This window comes from Girardinichthys multiradiatus, chromosome 6 (genome assembly GCF_021462225.1).
Source record: "Girardinichthys multiradiatus isolate DD_20200921_A chromosome 6, DD_fGirMul_XY1, whole genome shotgun sequence".
Taxonomy (NCBI): Eukaryota; Metazoa; Chordata; class Actinopteri; order Cyprinodontiformes; family Goodeidae; genus Girardinichthys; species Girardinichthys multiradiatus.
This window is the reverse complement of record NC_061799.1, coordinates 8,672,294-8,685,334: the sequence shown is the minus strand read 5'-3', so window position 1 is coordinate 8,685,334 and position 13,041 is coordinate 8,672,294. Positions and strand designations below refer to the sequence as shown.

Genomic DNA, 13,041 nt, shown 5'->3' with positions numbered 1-13,041 from the left:
TATAAACCTGGTCATACAAGTTCTGACAACTTACAAGTTCAACTACTCTTGGAGAACTTGACTGTTAAAACTGAATAATGATCCAGAGTTTAGCAAGCCACAAAAAACAACTTTGATAAATAAATAAAAATAATCATTTGGTGCATAAGTTTGAATTTGTGAATTTTCTTTAACTCTTTTGTCTCAATAAAAACACCCCCAGTAATATTTGGAAGAATGGGAGAATGGCTCATAGCAAGTTGCAGAGAAACTACAATTTATTTCTTTAGGTATCTACAAGGTGTTGTCAAAATTCTGTCCAGATGTCATGACCATTCTTAAATTATTAATTATACATTTGTATCTTGAAGCACAGTCACGCAAAAAACGTTGCCATGCTAGAAGCTAAATGTTTTCTCCATTGCAAAGCCAATTTTGCTTGCTTTTGGGATCATTGTCCTGTAGAAACACCTGACGGCTAATTCTCGCCCACGTACCTGTTGATTAGCAGTGAAACAGAGGATCAGCATGATGCTGACACCACCATGCTTGACAGTTGGTAAAGTGTGCACAGGTTTGAAGCAGGTGTTTGTTTTTTGGTCTGCACCCTCAGTCTATGGGCATGTAAAATAGTCTTCAATGTGGACAGTGAGACTGATGTTCCAGATGATGGTTTGGTTGTTCTTGGATTGTTTCTGAACATTCTGGCCAATTTTCTTTCAGCTGAGGGTGACAGTTTGGGTCTGATGGTTGAAACTTGGACACAGTTGGACATTACAACAGGACAGTGATCCCAAACAAGCTAACTAAGCTTTATTAAAAATATGTGGACTATGCTTAAATTCCAGGTTTCTGATAGGGAACCAACAACTTTAAATGAACTTTACTAATTCTGCCAAGGGAACTTGTCAAATATCCAGCCAGAGTTATGCTGGAGGCCTGTTGCTGGCAACTAAAAGCATTCAGTGGAGTTTCAACTTGCCAATGAAAATATTAAATATTATGTCATTAAACACCTCAATTATTTTTAACATTCCTGCCCAGCACACTTCTGAATGGTAGTTTGTTTGTGTTTGATTCACTTGAAGAATGTAAATAAATAAATAGATAAAAATGTGCATTTTTTAACAATGTGTAACCTTTGGAGGAAGTTCTTTCATTGCATTAGAGGGATAACACTGTATATGTTCACTGTGGGCCTATTTTATGCATGCAAAATCTGCAGGGTTTGCAGAAAAACTCTTTTTGTCTCAATTACTATAAGTAAATTACATGCACAACCAGTGCTATGCTTGTGTTTTTTGATGTGTGCAAATTAATCATCTAAGTTGTCAACACAATAAAGTATAGCTCAATAATGGGGAAAAAAATTCCATGCACAGACTTTTTTACAGTAAAAACAGGAAAGCATGCAGATGAGAACTGCAGAATAATAATTGGCCTTACAGTGAAATCATGTTTTTGTAAAAGACGGGAAAGACGAGTGACGAAGGTGCGGGAGGGAGGCTGAATTAGATATTGGTTCCTGCTGTACTGGTTCATCAAGCCCAATTGACGTCAGTGATTGTCTGCACATGGATGCTCTAAACTTCCTATCAGCACAGATGGGCTGTGAGCAGAGTCCCACAGCAGGAAAAAACAGAAGACAACTGCAAATCTCTTACTGTCCTTCCTCCACACTCCTCACAAACCTTGACCTTCTCCAAGTAATTGCTGACAAATAAAACTGTCTCATTAGACTCGCTTGTGATGCACTGAGATAGAAGAGGAAAAATAAACACTCTCTAACACGAATGTTTTCTAAACTTCCACATTCATCAATATCACACTAAAAGAAACTGTTAAATCATCTGGTGCACTACTTCTTTTGTAAAATAAAAACTTGACATTGACGTCTTTATCCACCAGAATTGAATTTATCAGTAACGGTTATCATTTGTTTGAGCTACTGTAAGTATTGTCGCAACAAACCAGCTCCTGTTACGATTGTAACAAGAGCCTAAACAAATTAGTACATCTGAGAGCATAGTGCATCTTATAAGTGCTACACTGTTTTTCTATAAATCATTTTGAATAATTTTTCATTGTAAATGAGATGTTCTTCTCTTGTGGGGGGTTTTGTGGCACTCGTGGCTTTTATTCATCAGTCACTTGACAGAAAGAAGGGCAGAGAAAAAAGGGTGTCACATGCAGTAAATGGCAGGGTTAGCAGTTGAACCCAGGACCTCTGCCTCCATTTATGGAGGTGCTTATCTCCTGCTCTACTATGGAGCCACGTGGTGCCCCCAATGTGATGTTTCTAAGATAACAACCCAGAGGCTTTAAAGATGCCGAAAGGTAAGCTAAAAACACACAGCATGACATGGGTGCCTGATTATGTCACAAAATGAGATTCAAAGTTAGAAAGAATTTATTCTCCAGTGAAAACCTTTTTAAGACTGTTTTTGCATGCCGCTGCTGCTGATTGTTGCACCTCCTGAACAGCATAACGTTCAAAGATTTCTACCGTATTTTATCTGATTCATGGTAAGTGAGAGAGATGCAGTGCAGTTATAGCACCTATAAAACTTGTATCGGGATTCCCTTATATTTATATAAACATATAAATATTATTTTATAAGCAAAACTAGACCCATGGCACACAAGATAAGTAGAACTCAACCATACATACATCTGTTGTCTATACCCACTTATTCTTGCAGGGTCATGGGATGCTGGTCTCAGTGGGTGTGGGGTAAAACAGGACCTTCTTGCTGCAAGGCAACAGTACTATCAACTCAGCCACCTTGCAGCCTGGACAGAACCAACTCAACCTAACAGAATGTAGCAATTATTTTCCATATTTATTTGTTAGATAAAAATATAAAATAACAACAAACTTAGAGTTTACATTTAAAAACAAGGGAACAGTTGGTTCAGCTGCTTTATTGTTAGGGCGCCTGTTCAAATGGCTGCAGTTTTAATCAATGACTGAACATATTCAGAATTCATTTATAGGACAGAAATTAAAATGAACTCTTGAATGTGTAACCTTTTGATTGCTCATTTGCTACAACATCCTACCTCTAACATTGAACTTATAGCTTCTGCTGAGTTGGGTAAAGGTACAGTGTCCTTTAAAATGGTATGTTAACTACGAAGTTATGGCCAGTGAATATTTTTGCCTGGAGCTCTATCTTGGATAAAACAAAGATTCGTTTTCCAGCTAACAGCCAGTCAGAGTGGAAACAAGAAATAGGACATCTTTATTATGTAAATAAGCTAGTCTTAAAAACGCCACAGCAGTTCATACAAACAGGGTTTTAAAAACCTTTCAATGGATGTTATTGCATGGCTATTTTACAGAAGACGGTGCTAGTAGATTTATGCGGTCTGTAACAGTGACCCTCCCATTTGAAACACATACTACAAAATGGAATATATTAAATGTATTTGGCCAGAGTAAGTGTCGGCTAGCAAACTGCAGCAGTGTAAAGGTACACAAATATTATAGTGAGTGACCACATTTTAATTTATTTTTAAGCAAGCGACCTTCTGTTCAACAACTGGTAGCTGGAAAAGTCAACTCAGTTTATTGAAAGTGAAGAGTGTGGGTAAGGTTTTTACTGGTCTTGACCTCTCAGCAGAATTCCACAACAAAACATCTGAATTATGCAAATAAAAACCCTAATGTTCTAATTTTATACCGGTTTGATTTAGTATTGTTCTCCATCATGCTTCACAATTGAGATGGGGTTTTTAGTGTCCATCCATCCATCAGTTTTCTATACCCGCTTCTTCCGTACAGGGTCAAGGGGGAGCTTAAGCCTATCTCCAACGGTCTACGGGCGAGAGGCAGGGTACACCCTGGACAAGTCACTAGTCCATCACAGGGCAAGTTTTCCTGCTTGTGGTGGTGCTATAGTGTTGAAACATGTTCTTTTCCACTAAAGCTGTTCATGTGCTAAATCTGGGCCACTGCTCCTTTGCCCTAATTCTTTCTGTTTCTACCCCTGTTGGTCTTGCTTTCGCACCAGATGAAACATTTGCTTTCTCAACATATTCATACTAATTGTTCTTGGTCACTGAATAAAAGATGGACAATGTACCTGAAAGAGCTTCCTTCATCAGTAAATTTTCCAGTTGATTTTATACATGGTAAATGGACTGAATTTATACTGCACTTTTCTAGTCATACCGACCACTTGAAGCGCTTTACACTAGAGCATCATTCATCTAATCGGACATGCACACATTTATACACGGATACGCAGATCAGTAGGCAACTGAGGGTTAAGTGCCTTGCGCAGGGGTACATTGACATGTAGGGGGAAGCTGGAATCGATCCCACAACTTTCCCATTGCAAGATGACTCTACTTACTGAGCCACAGTTGCCCCCAAATGTAATTTGCAACTCTTTTCAAGCATTTTCAACTCAATGATGATCACCACCCATTGATTCTAAAACAAGGCTTAAATCAACATGTAATGCTATTAGTGGCAGATTCAATTTTCAGTCACATTGGAAGAGAGCGTTCCCAAACACCTCATGTTGTTTAAAACTGCACTTATAAATAATGTGAGTAATGTCAAGACCACCATGGGTAGGAGTGGACACATAAATACAGTCATCAATACAGTGTTTATTTAATTTGATCCTCATTGAAAGCACAGAAAACAATAGAAGGAGGAAGATTTACTGGAAAACACGTGTGTAGTGATGAAATAACTTGGCATTGAGACAGCTCTTTATGAGAAAAAACCCAACCGGTTCCTAATTGATTTTTTACATACCTAACACCATATCTGACTCCAACCTTTTTTTATCCATAGAACCAGCCTGGTGGAAAACCCCTCATGCTTCCCTGATATATAAAATATTACATTCAAGGTGAGCATTTTTTATGGCATATCGACAAGCAAGTCTAAATGATTATGGGTGTTTATTTTTTACTTTTTTGCTTAAGAATAAAGTAATAATTTGATTTAGTTGATCTGATAGTAACTGAAATATAGAGGTAAACATTCTTATTAAAACCGATACTTGACTTTGTGCATAAATTGTCTAGGGTGTGGGGCCGCACACAATGGCGATTACTCATCAATCTTTTGTGTTTTTTGTAAACATGTTCTAAAGCAAGTCATAAATGACTTATCCTAAACTGAGAGGTCAGAAAACATGTTATTGTGTCGTGTCATTTGCTGGTAATTTGCAGAATGAGATAAAATATTATGGGATAGTGAAAAAAGAGAGATTGTTGACTTTTCTTTGGTTGTGCATGGAATATCTGTAGTGAAATATATTTTAAGAACCTAAAACTGTGGTTAATGGTTTTAATAGCCTGACAAATTATAGGTGCTTTTTTAAGTACAAATCTGCTAAATAAATTAAGTGTTAAGCTCATTTTATCCATAAGTAGGTTTGTAGTTGTGAAAGATTAATTTTACAACTATCAAAAAAATTTCACATCCAAATACAGAAAATCCTCAATACGCTTGACACTGAGTAGTTGTACAGCACTTATACAGCTGCAGTAGAAGAAGAATACTTTTTTAAGAACTTCAGACAAATTTTAAAAGATCGGGAGCAAACATCCCCCAGTTTTTGACCCAAAGAAATCTAGGTCTGTTGGTGCATCTCTGAGTGGAAGTTTAATTATTATGGAAAAGGTTCATATTTTTTTAATACTGTGAAGGAAAGTAGCTTCATTATGTTATTCCATTCATTCTATTTTTCAAGCAACAGTTCAAATACAAGAACACATCACAAAATTTATTGCATTTTATAAAGGGGTGGGGGCTGCACGGTGGAGCAGTTGATAGCACTGTTGCCTTGCAGCAAGAAGGTCCTGAGTTTGATTCCCGGCCAGGGGTCTTTCTGCATGGAGTTTGCATGTTCTCCCCGTGCATGCGTGGGTTCTCACCGGGTACTCCGGCTTCCTCCCACAGTCCAAAGACATGCCTGTTAGGTTAATTGGTCACTCTAAATTGCCCTTAGGTGTATGAATGAGTGTGTGCTTTGTTGTTTGTGTGTTACCCTGCGATGGACTGGTGACCTGTCCAGGGTGTACCCCGCCTCTCGCCCATAGACTGCTGGAGATAGGCACCAGCTCCCCCGTGACCCACTATGGAATAAGCGGTAGAAAATGACTGACTGATGATAAAGTTCCAAGGTTTTTTGTAAAAGGGCTTTCATAAATGGTGGATGCACGAGTTGTTTGATGTACAGACAGCTGAACAGACGGTTTACCACACACTGACGGTCAGAACAAAGCTACCTGTCATTTTCAGTGTGGGCAGCGGTCTCCACTAATGCCTCCAGCAGCTACTCTGCTCCGTAGCAGGAATCCATTTCACATTTTCCAGAGTCACAACCAAAGGAAAGGTTCTGGCGGGCTGAAAGCAAGCAGCCTTCTTAAGTATTTGAATTATGCCATTGACGTCAGCACAGTCATAAACTTCAGTTCGACCCATCCCTCAAACTTCTCCCTGCCAAGACTGCTCCATGGAGCATTGTGAAGGAGCCGTCAGACCGGTCCTGATGGGGTGCGTGGGTGTGTTTAAAGCTTTTTGTTTTGATAGGTGAGGAGATTATGCCACAGTTGTAAACTATGCAGATATTTAATCAGGAACAGTTGTTTGTAAAGAAAAGATTGACAGTGGTTTCAGGGTTGGACCTATTTTAATGTCCACCGAAGTTCTCAAGAATCTGGAAAGAATGAAAGTGACAACAAGCTTACTTTTCCTCACAGTCGTGTTTTCTTTCATTTTTAAGAATACTAAGTAAGAATAAAGTTCAGATGTATTGATACACATTAGTGTGTTTAGCTCAATTTAACTAAAAAACAACTAAAGCTCTTCCTATTGTTTCCTATTTTTCATTACGTTTTTCTGTGCATTTTGAAACATGCATTTTTAAAGTTATGATCTATTCAAGACCAATGAAAGATTTTATATGTAGAGAAAGCTGATGCTAATTTTTGGAAACTAATACACAAAGAAAATGATTGACACAAGCTTTGTTGAACGAGAGCAACATTGCTGTAGGCAAGTTGGCTATCAGCTTCAGGATCTTTACAAATGCTTGTTTTCCAATCATGTGCACTCAGAGCTGACCTTTCACCTGCACTGTATATGTTACACAGTCTCTCTGTAAAGAAATTAGTTTTTCATAATTATTTTTCAAATCCTATTTTTTTCCTCTGACATGTGTGGACATAATGACGTAGATGAGAGGTGATACGGCTGTGAATCATTGTAAAACAGTGAATCGTTATACCACCCCAACACCTCCCTTTAACACACACACACACATACACACACACTCCTCCAACTCAGCTCCAGTTCTGCAAAGCCATAACAATGTAGAAGTGTGCATGTATTGTCGTCAAAGGGTACACTTTATCCTTGAAGATGTAATGGAGTCAGGACAGAGAAAGGAACTGTTTGCATACATGCTGATAACTTACAAATATTTATATTTAATCAGAAGATGGTGACTCAAGACTGGTGATCATAGGAGATCAGCAGCAACATCCCGAGGCAAGTCCAGTGCAAATCTCTAGAAATATCTAAAAAAAATACAGAAAATGCATAAAAAGTTATTTCAGTCCTAATAGTTTCAGCCTTATCCTGAAAACTGACAGACATGCTTTCGCCTAAGCCTGCCTTTGAATAAAAACGACTTAATCCATATTAGTCAAGTAATTGAGTCAATAATAATGAGCAACTTCAGATTTACGCCAAGCCTCTTTTAAGCTGCTCATGACAATATGTTGTTGAAAGTGACTCAGTAACAAAAGGAAAAGACTTAAGCTCTGCTTTATTTTACTTCATACCACTGATCCTTGAACTACACTTCAAAATTCCAAGAGGTTTTTCATGGTAACAATTTGTGTATCTTTGTAGGTTTTACAATATTCCCAATTAGACCACCTTACATGTATAAAACTATACTTTTTTTCCCACACATCTGTGGTCCAATTTAAATGTTTTTTTCGTATTACATTAGTAACAACACAGGGAGAAAGGAAGTACATTTTATTTATATAGCATGTTTAAATAGGGCTCACAAAGTCCAAAATGATGTGCATCATATATAAAAACATTTAACGAGGTGTTGTGCAACAATAGGTTTGGTGTGGTTATTATCAACTATTGATACTTTACAATAATAATTAATAATAAAGTTAAAATATAACATTTTCAGTCAGACTAGCAAATCACAACACCACTGTTGGGCAACAATGATTGACTCAACTGTTGGCAACTATTAATAATTATAAAAAATTAATTATTAACGAATTACTAAGAAAGTTAGAATATATATTATTTGTCACACTAACAAAAAATTCCTGGTCATGGCACTACCTGACCAGGAATTTTTCAGTCTGTCAGGTATTGTCCTGTGAATACCAACCTTATATGGTGTGGTGTTAAGGAACAATAGATGACAAAAGATTTGAGCTCTGGCGTTCTGTAACAGCAAGCTCTGCATACATTTACAGAATAAACACATAACTTCTCTCCAACATACAAGAATTTATTTACGGAACAATCCAACTCCCAAGTTAACAATTTTTTAACTAGCATAGTAACATTTGTTCTTATAAACTAAGCAAAAATTAGAAAAATAAGATACTCTAATAAACTGTAAAAGGGAACAAAAAAGAAACTATAACCAATAAAATGATGCAGTTTAACAACCAAGGTTTGTCTTGAGAAATGTGAGATGAGGTCATATTAGTTTTAAAACTAATTAAGAGCAGCAATTTGTATGTGCTCCAACAACCAGTTCACAATCGAAATCAGATGGGTAAACAAAATATTATTTCAATAAAATTATATTTTTAAGGTATAATTTGCAGTATTAGAACTCAATAACCCTTTGGACAACTGGTTTTAATGTTGTTAACTAGCCATCGCTGTGGATGGGTTTAATTGTCTACTGACATGTATTACATGTACCTTTGACTACCATTAATATAAAAATAAAACATTTATTAATTATTATTATCAAAAATTTCTTAAATATAATTATTTTAATCTAAAAATTTATAAATAAATAACTACCATTAATATACACATTAATGTGTGTGAGAGTGGGCTGTGTAGTCAGGGCTGTGTAGCGTAAACGAAACAAGGTCTGTTGTGAATAATGTTGACAACCACATAGCAACAGCAGAGCTATTAGCTTCTAGCAGCTAACAGAGACACAAGTTAGCATGCATGTTTTTAAGGACTATTTGGACATATTTTAGTAGGTTAGTTAGAGTAGATGAAGGAAGAGCCCAGATAAAATGAAGCATTCTCATATTACTGGACCGTTACTGTTTAAACCACTCAGTGAAATAAAGTTTGTCCTAACTTTAAAAACACAACCCAAACACACTTGTAGCACTAGGCTCGGTAGGCTTTAGCATTAGCTTAGCAGATTGCCTGCTAACACTTGAAGTTAAGCAACTCAAACAAACTGCTCCGACTGTATGTGTCAGGTGTGCAGAGCTGCGGTTTTGAAGCCATCTTCTTCAGGCAGTGGGAAAATCGCTTTGATTAGAGACACCGTCTCTTCTTTGGGAATCTGTGGCTCAGATTCTTTTTTTGCAGAAGCTCGGCAAGAAAGGTTAAGGCAACTAGTTTTGTTTTGACCAGTTTACGATTGAAGGATACACGTATATCGAACCATACTCAACTTCGGATCCTGGATATAGTCCTTTATTTGGCCAACGAGATCATGACATTTAATTGCTTACATGTGTCTTCCCTATCCAACCAGTTGATGGTTGCGGGTGAAGTGGACGCACAGTGCTGCACACAAGGATTCCAGCTGTGAATCCTCCTTCCGGGGAGTTTCCCTGAAAATGAGTTTAAGTTGTGCTTTCTGGGATTCCTGTCTCTTTTCTTTGTGTAGTTCCGGGCTTGTTTTCCATCCATGCCTGGGTCTAACAGAGGTAACTTCACATAAAAAGCAACAAGAAAGAAAATATAAAATAAATTAAAAAATTGGATTTTAAACAGACCGTGGAAAGCAATAAGACGATTAGGGAAGATTTTCTTTAGCGGGCTGGAAATGCCAAATTAAAAGGTCAGGATTTTAGCTTAAACCTCAAGACATAGATGGAAGGAGCACTGTTGTATTGCTCTTGCATCTTATACTGCTCTATACTTACTCTCACTCACTTAAAACTGTGCACATATATTTATATTATATTGTAGATATGTTTATACTGTTTAATTTGTATTGTATTGCACTGACTACGCCAAAACAAATTCCTTGTATGTCCAAAAACGTACTTGGCAATAAAGCTTTTCTGATTCTGATTCTGATTCTGATTCTGATATACAGGAAGAGCTGGTTCCATAAATGTGGGTCAGCAAATGAGAAGGACCTGGCTCTGTTGCTTTTGGGTTGGGATCTAGTGACATGCAGAGCCCTCCAGGATACATTGAAATTAGGTTCAGTAATAGATGAAAGGACCTGCCTATTTAGGTTCTTAAATACAATCACCAGAATTTTTAAATAAATTCTGAATTAGACAGGGACCCAGAGCAGAAAGACTAGTACTGGAGTGTTGTGCTCATGTTTTTGGTACAAATAAGCTGTTATGGAGCTGCATTTTGTGCCAGCTGCCGAAATTGTAACATAGATGTGCTTAAACATTACATCTTGAAAAGGGCCACTGTACATCTTTATTACTACTTTGACATTTCTGGGTAACTCAAAAAGTTTTTAAATGGAGACATGGACAGAAATGCATGGTAAAAAATACACTTTCTCTTGCAAAGGGTTTTACATATCAGGAATGAACGAAAATTATCTGATATATTTTTCTGGTGTGAATATTATTTAAATATATCCTTGTGTAAAAAGCATTTCACATAACAGATTCCACACTTTCTTCATTTAGTAAACAAAGATGCAGCAAAAAATGAAGACGCTGCATGTAGAAAACACAATTATGTTCTTTGTTTCCATATAATAGGAAAATTATATCTAGGTACTGCTAATCAAATGCGCTTGAATGATTGATGATCAGCAAATGTGACCACCTGAAAGCAGAACTTTTGACAGTTTGCTGGTATGGTCTGTGTTAATATATCACAAGGAGGAATGACAAGAAAAATGACATAAGAAGTAACTGCTGTTACCGTTCAATCTGAAAAGAGTTATAGAGTCAAACCTTTTGAAGTCTATAATTATACAGTGCAGTGGTGCCAAAATAGTGGGGTCAAGGTGCCATAGGCCCCTTTACTTTACAGCCCTGTGCCAGCCCACATCTGGTCCCACCAGACGTTTACCCAGGCTGGACCTGACTGTGCTAAGAAGCTATGTCCGACGTCTCCTTCTCTAGCGTTCTCGCTTTCTGTCTCTCTGTCAGATTTAGGAAACATTTGTGCCTCTTGAAACCAGACAGAATGTGCAAAAAAAGGTTCAGCTCGACTGCGCAATTAGATCAGAAGCACAAAATAATACCTGCTGTCCAGTTAACATGTTTCCCTCAATGAATATGCAGTACTGGGCGTTTCAGTGCAAAGTTGTCAAATTCTGGGAAGGTTCTTCTGTTTATTTAACACGTGCGGTGTGATTCACTAAAGCTGCATAATAATGACGCTCATTATTTGTCCGTCATTATTTTGAGCGTCCCAAAGCCAGCCGCAATTTGCAACAGCACTCCACACAGATGGCCTTTAAGATCATTATGTGGAGAAGATGCAGACAGAAGATAAGGAGGAGAAGAGAAAGAAGAGAAAGGATCTTCTCTGTTCGTGTGAACATCTTTGAAATGACTATGAATAATCAGGAGCCATCGCCTAAAATCGCAATGCCACTCAAAAACAGCCGTCACATCATCTTTCAATGCAATTAATTATTATTAAATATGATATTACAGTTATTAGTTTAAAATGGAAAAGGGAAAAATGGTTGATTTGCCAGCAGAAGTTCTCCAAAAAAGGATGTAACAACATAATGACATAATAAACCTTTATTTTGTTTTTATTTTTCTAACTTTAATAAGAAAATCTGATTCACACAGGCAACAAAAACACCCCTGATTATCATTATTTTACAGGTTCGCTTATCAATGTAGGCCCAAATATTGTTCTTATAAGATTGGTGTTGGGAGTATTTATGATATAATTATAGCCTGGAACATACACATACAATAATATTGGATAAAGCCCTGTCTTAATCATCTCATCTTCCTACACATTCACAAAGACTTGACTGATAGACAGTACTAGCTGTGGTTCTCGCTGAGCCCACGGGAACGCCTTCCTTCACAGTCTGGCCAAACATGCTCCTTGATGCTTTTCCTCCAGTTCTACTGATCCCGCAGCCTGATTCCAGGCCACCCATGGACGGCCTGATATCAGCTGTGAGGACGTGGGCTCTATTTCATGTTCATTAGTCTGCGAATTGTCGTTTCTCCAGCAGCTGATTAACAGAAATTTAACTTTCAGTACAATTAAAACTTATGCTGCAGCTGTCTCCTCCTGTCACTAGCGTTTTAGTGACAGAACAATCTTTAACCAACCACTGATGTGCCAAAATTGAGTATGCGTGCCTGGCATGCCTCATTTAAGGGCCCAGCGACACAACACCCCAACACCCCCCACCACTAAAATGAATCTGGTGTCGCTGCTTGAGTGAGAAAGAACTATTCACAAGTGGAAAACCTTTAGACCAGCTTCCGATGTTCTCAGATGTTGACATTTCTAAGGAATCACCCCGAAGTACTGTAAGACGTTGCAGTGCTTAAGAAAATTACACATAAGAACTATGACTTTACAAGCCACACCTTAAATGAGCAGAATTGGTAAAAGAAATAGAACAACTGTTGCTTGTTTGGAAAGAGTTGCACAGACTTCTTTCACAAGTCAACATGACTTTGGTTTGCACACTTGCCTCTGACTTCTAGAGCAATGTCCATCTGACTAAAGTAGAGATGTTTAACTGTCTTGGCATGTTTAAAGAAACCAAAAGCAACATAGAAGCTCAAAATAAACGTCAAGCACATTGGTGGACGGATGATGACTGGAGTCCTGCTGTAATTTAGATGATGATAAACTTCTCTGCAGCT

At 37.6% G+C, this 13,041-nt stretch overlaps 1 protein-coding gene across 2 annotated transcripts in view; it reads left to right on the top strand.

Moving 5' to 3' along the window:
* Positions 1-13,041, top strand: part of LOC124869281 (cAMP-specific 3',5'-cyclic phosphodiesterase 4B-like) — an 88,969-nt gene that overhangs the window by 58,431 nt on the left and 17,497 nt on the right. The gene's annotated exons all lie outside the window — the stretch shown is intronic.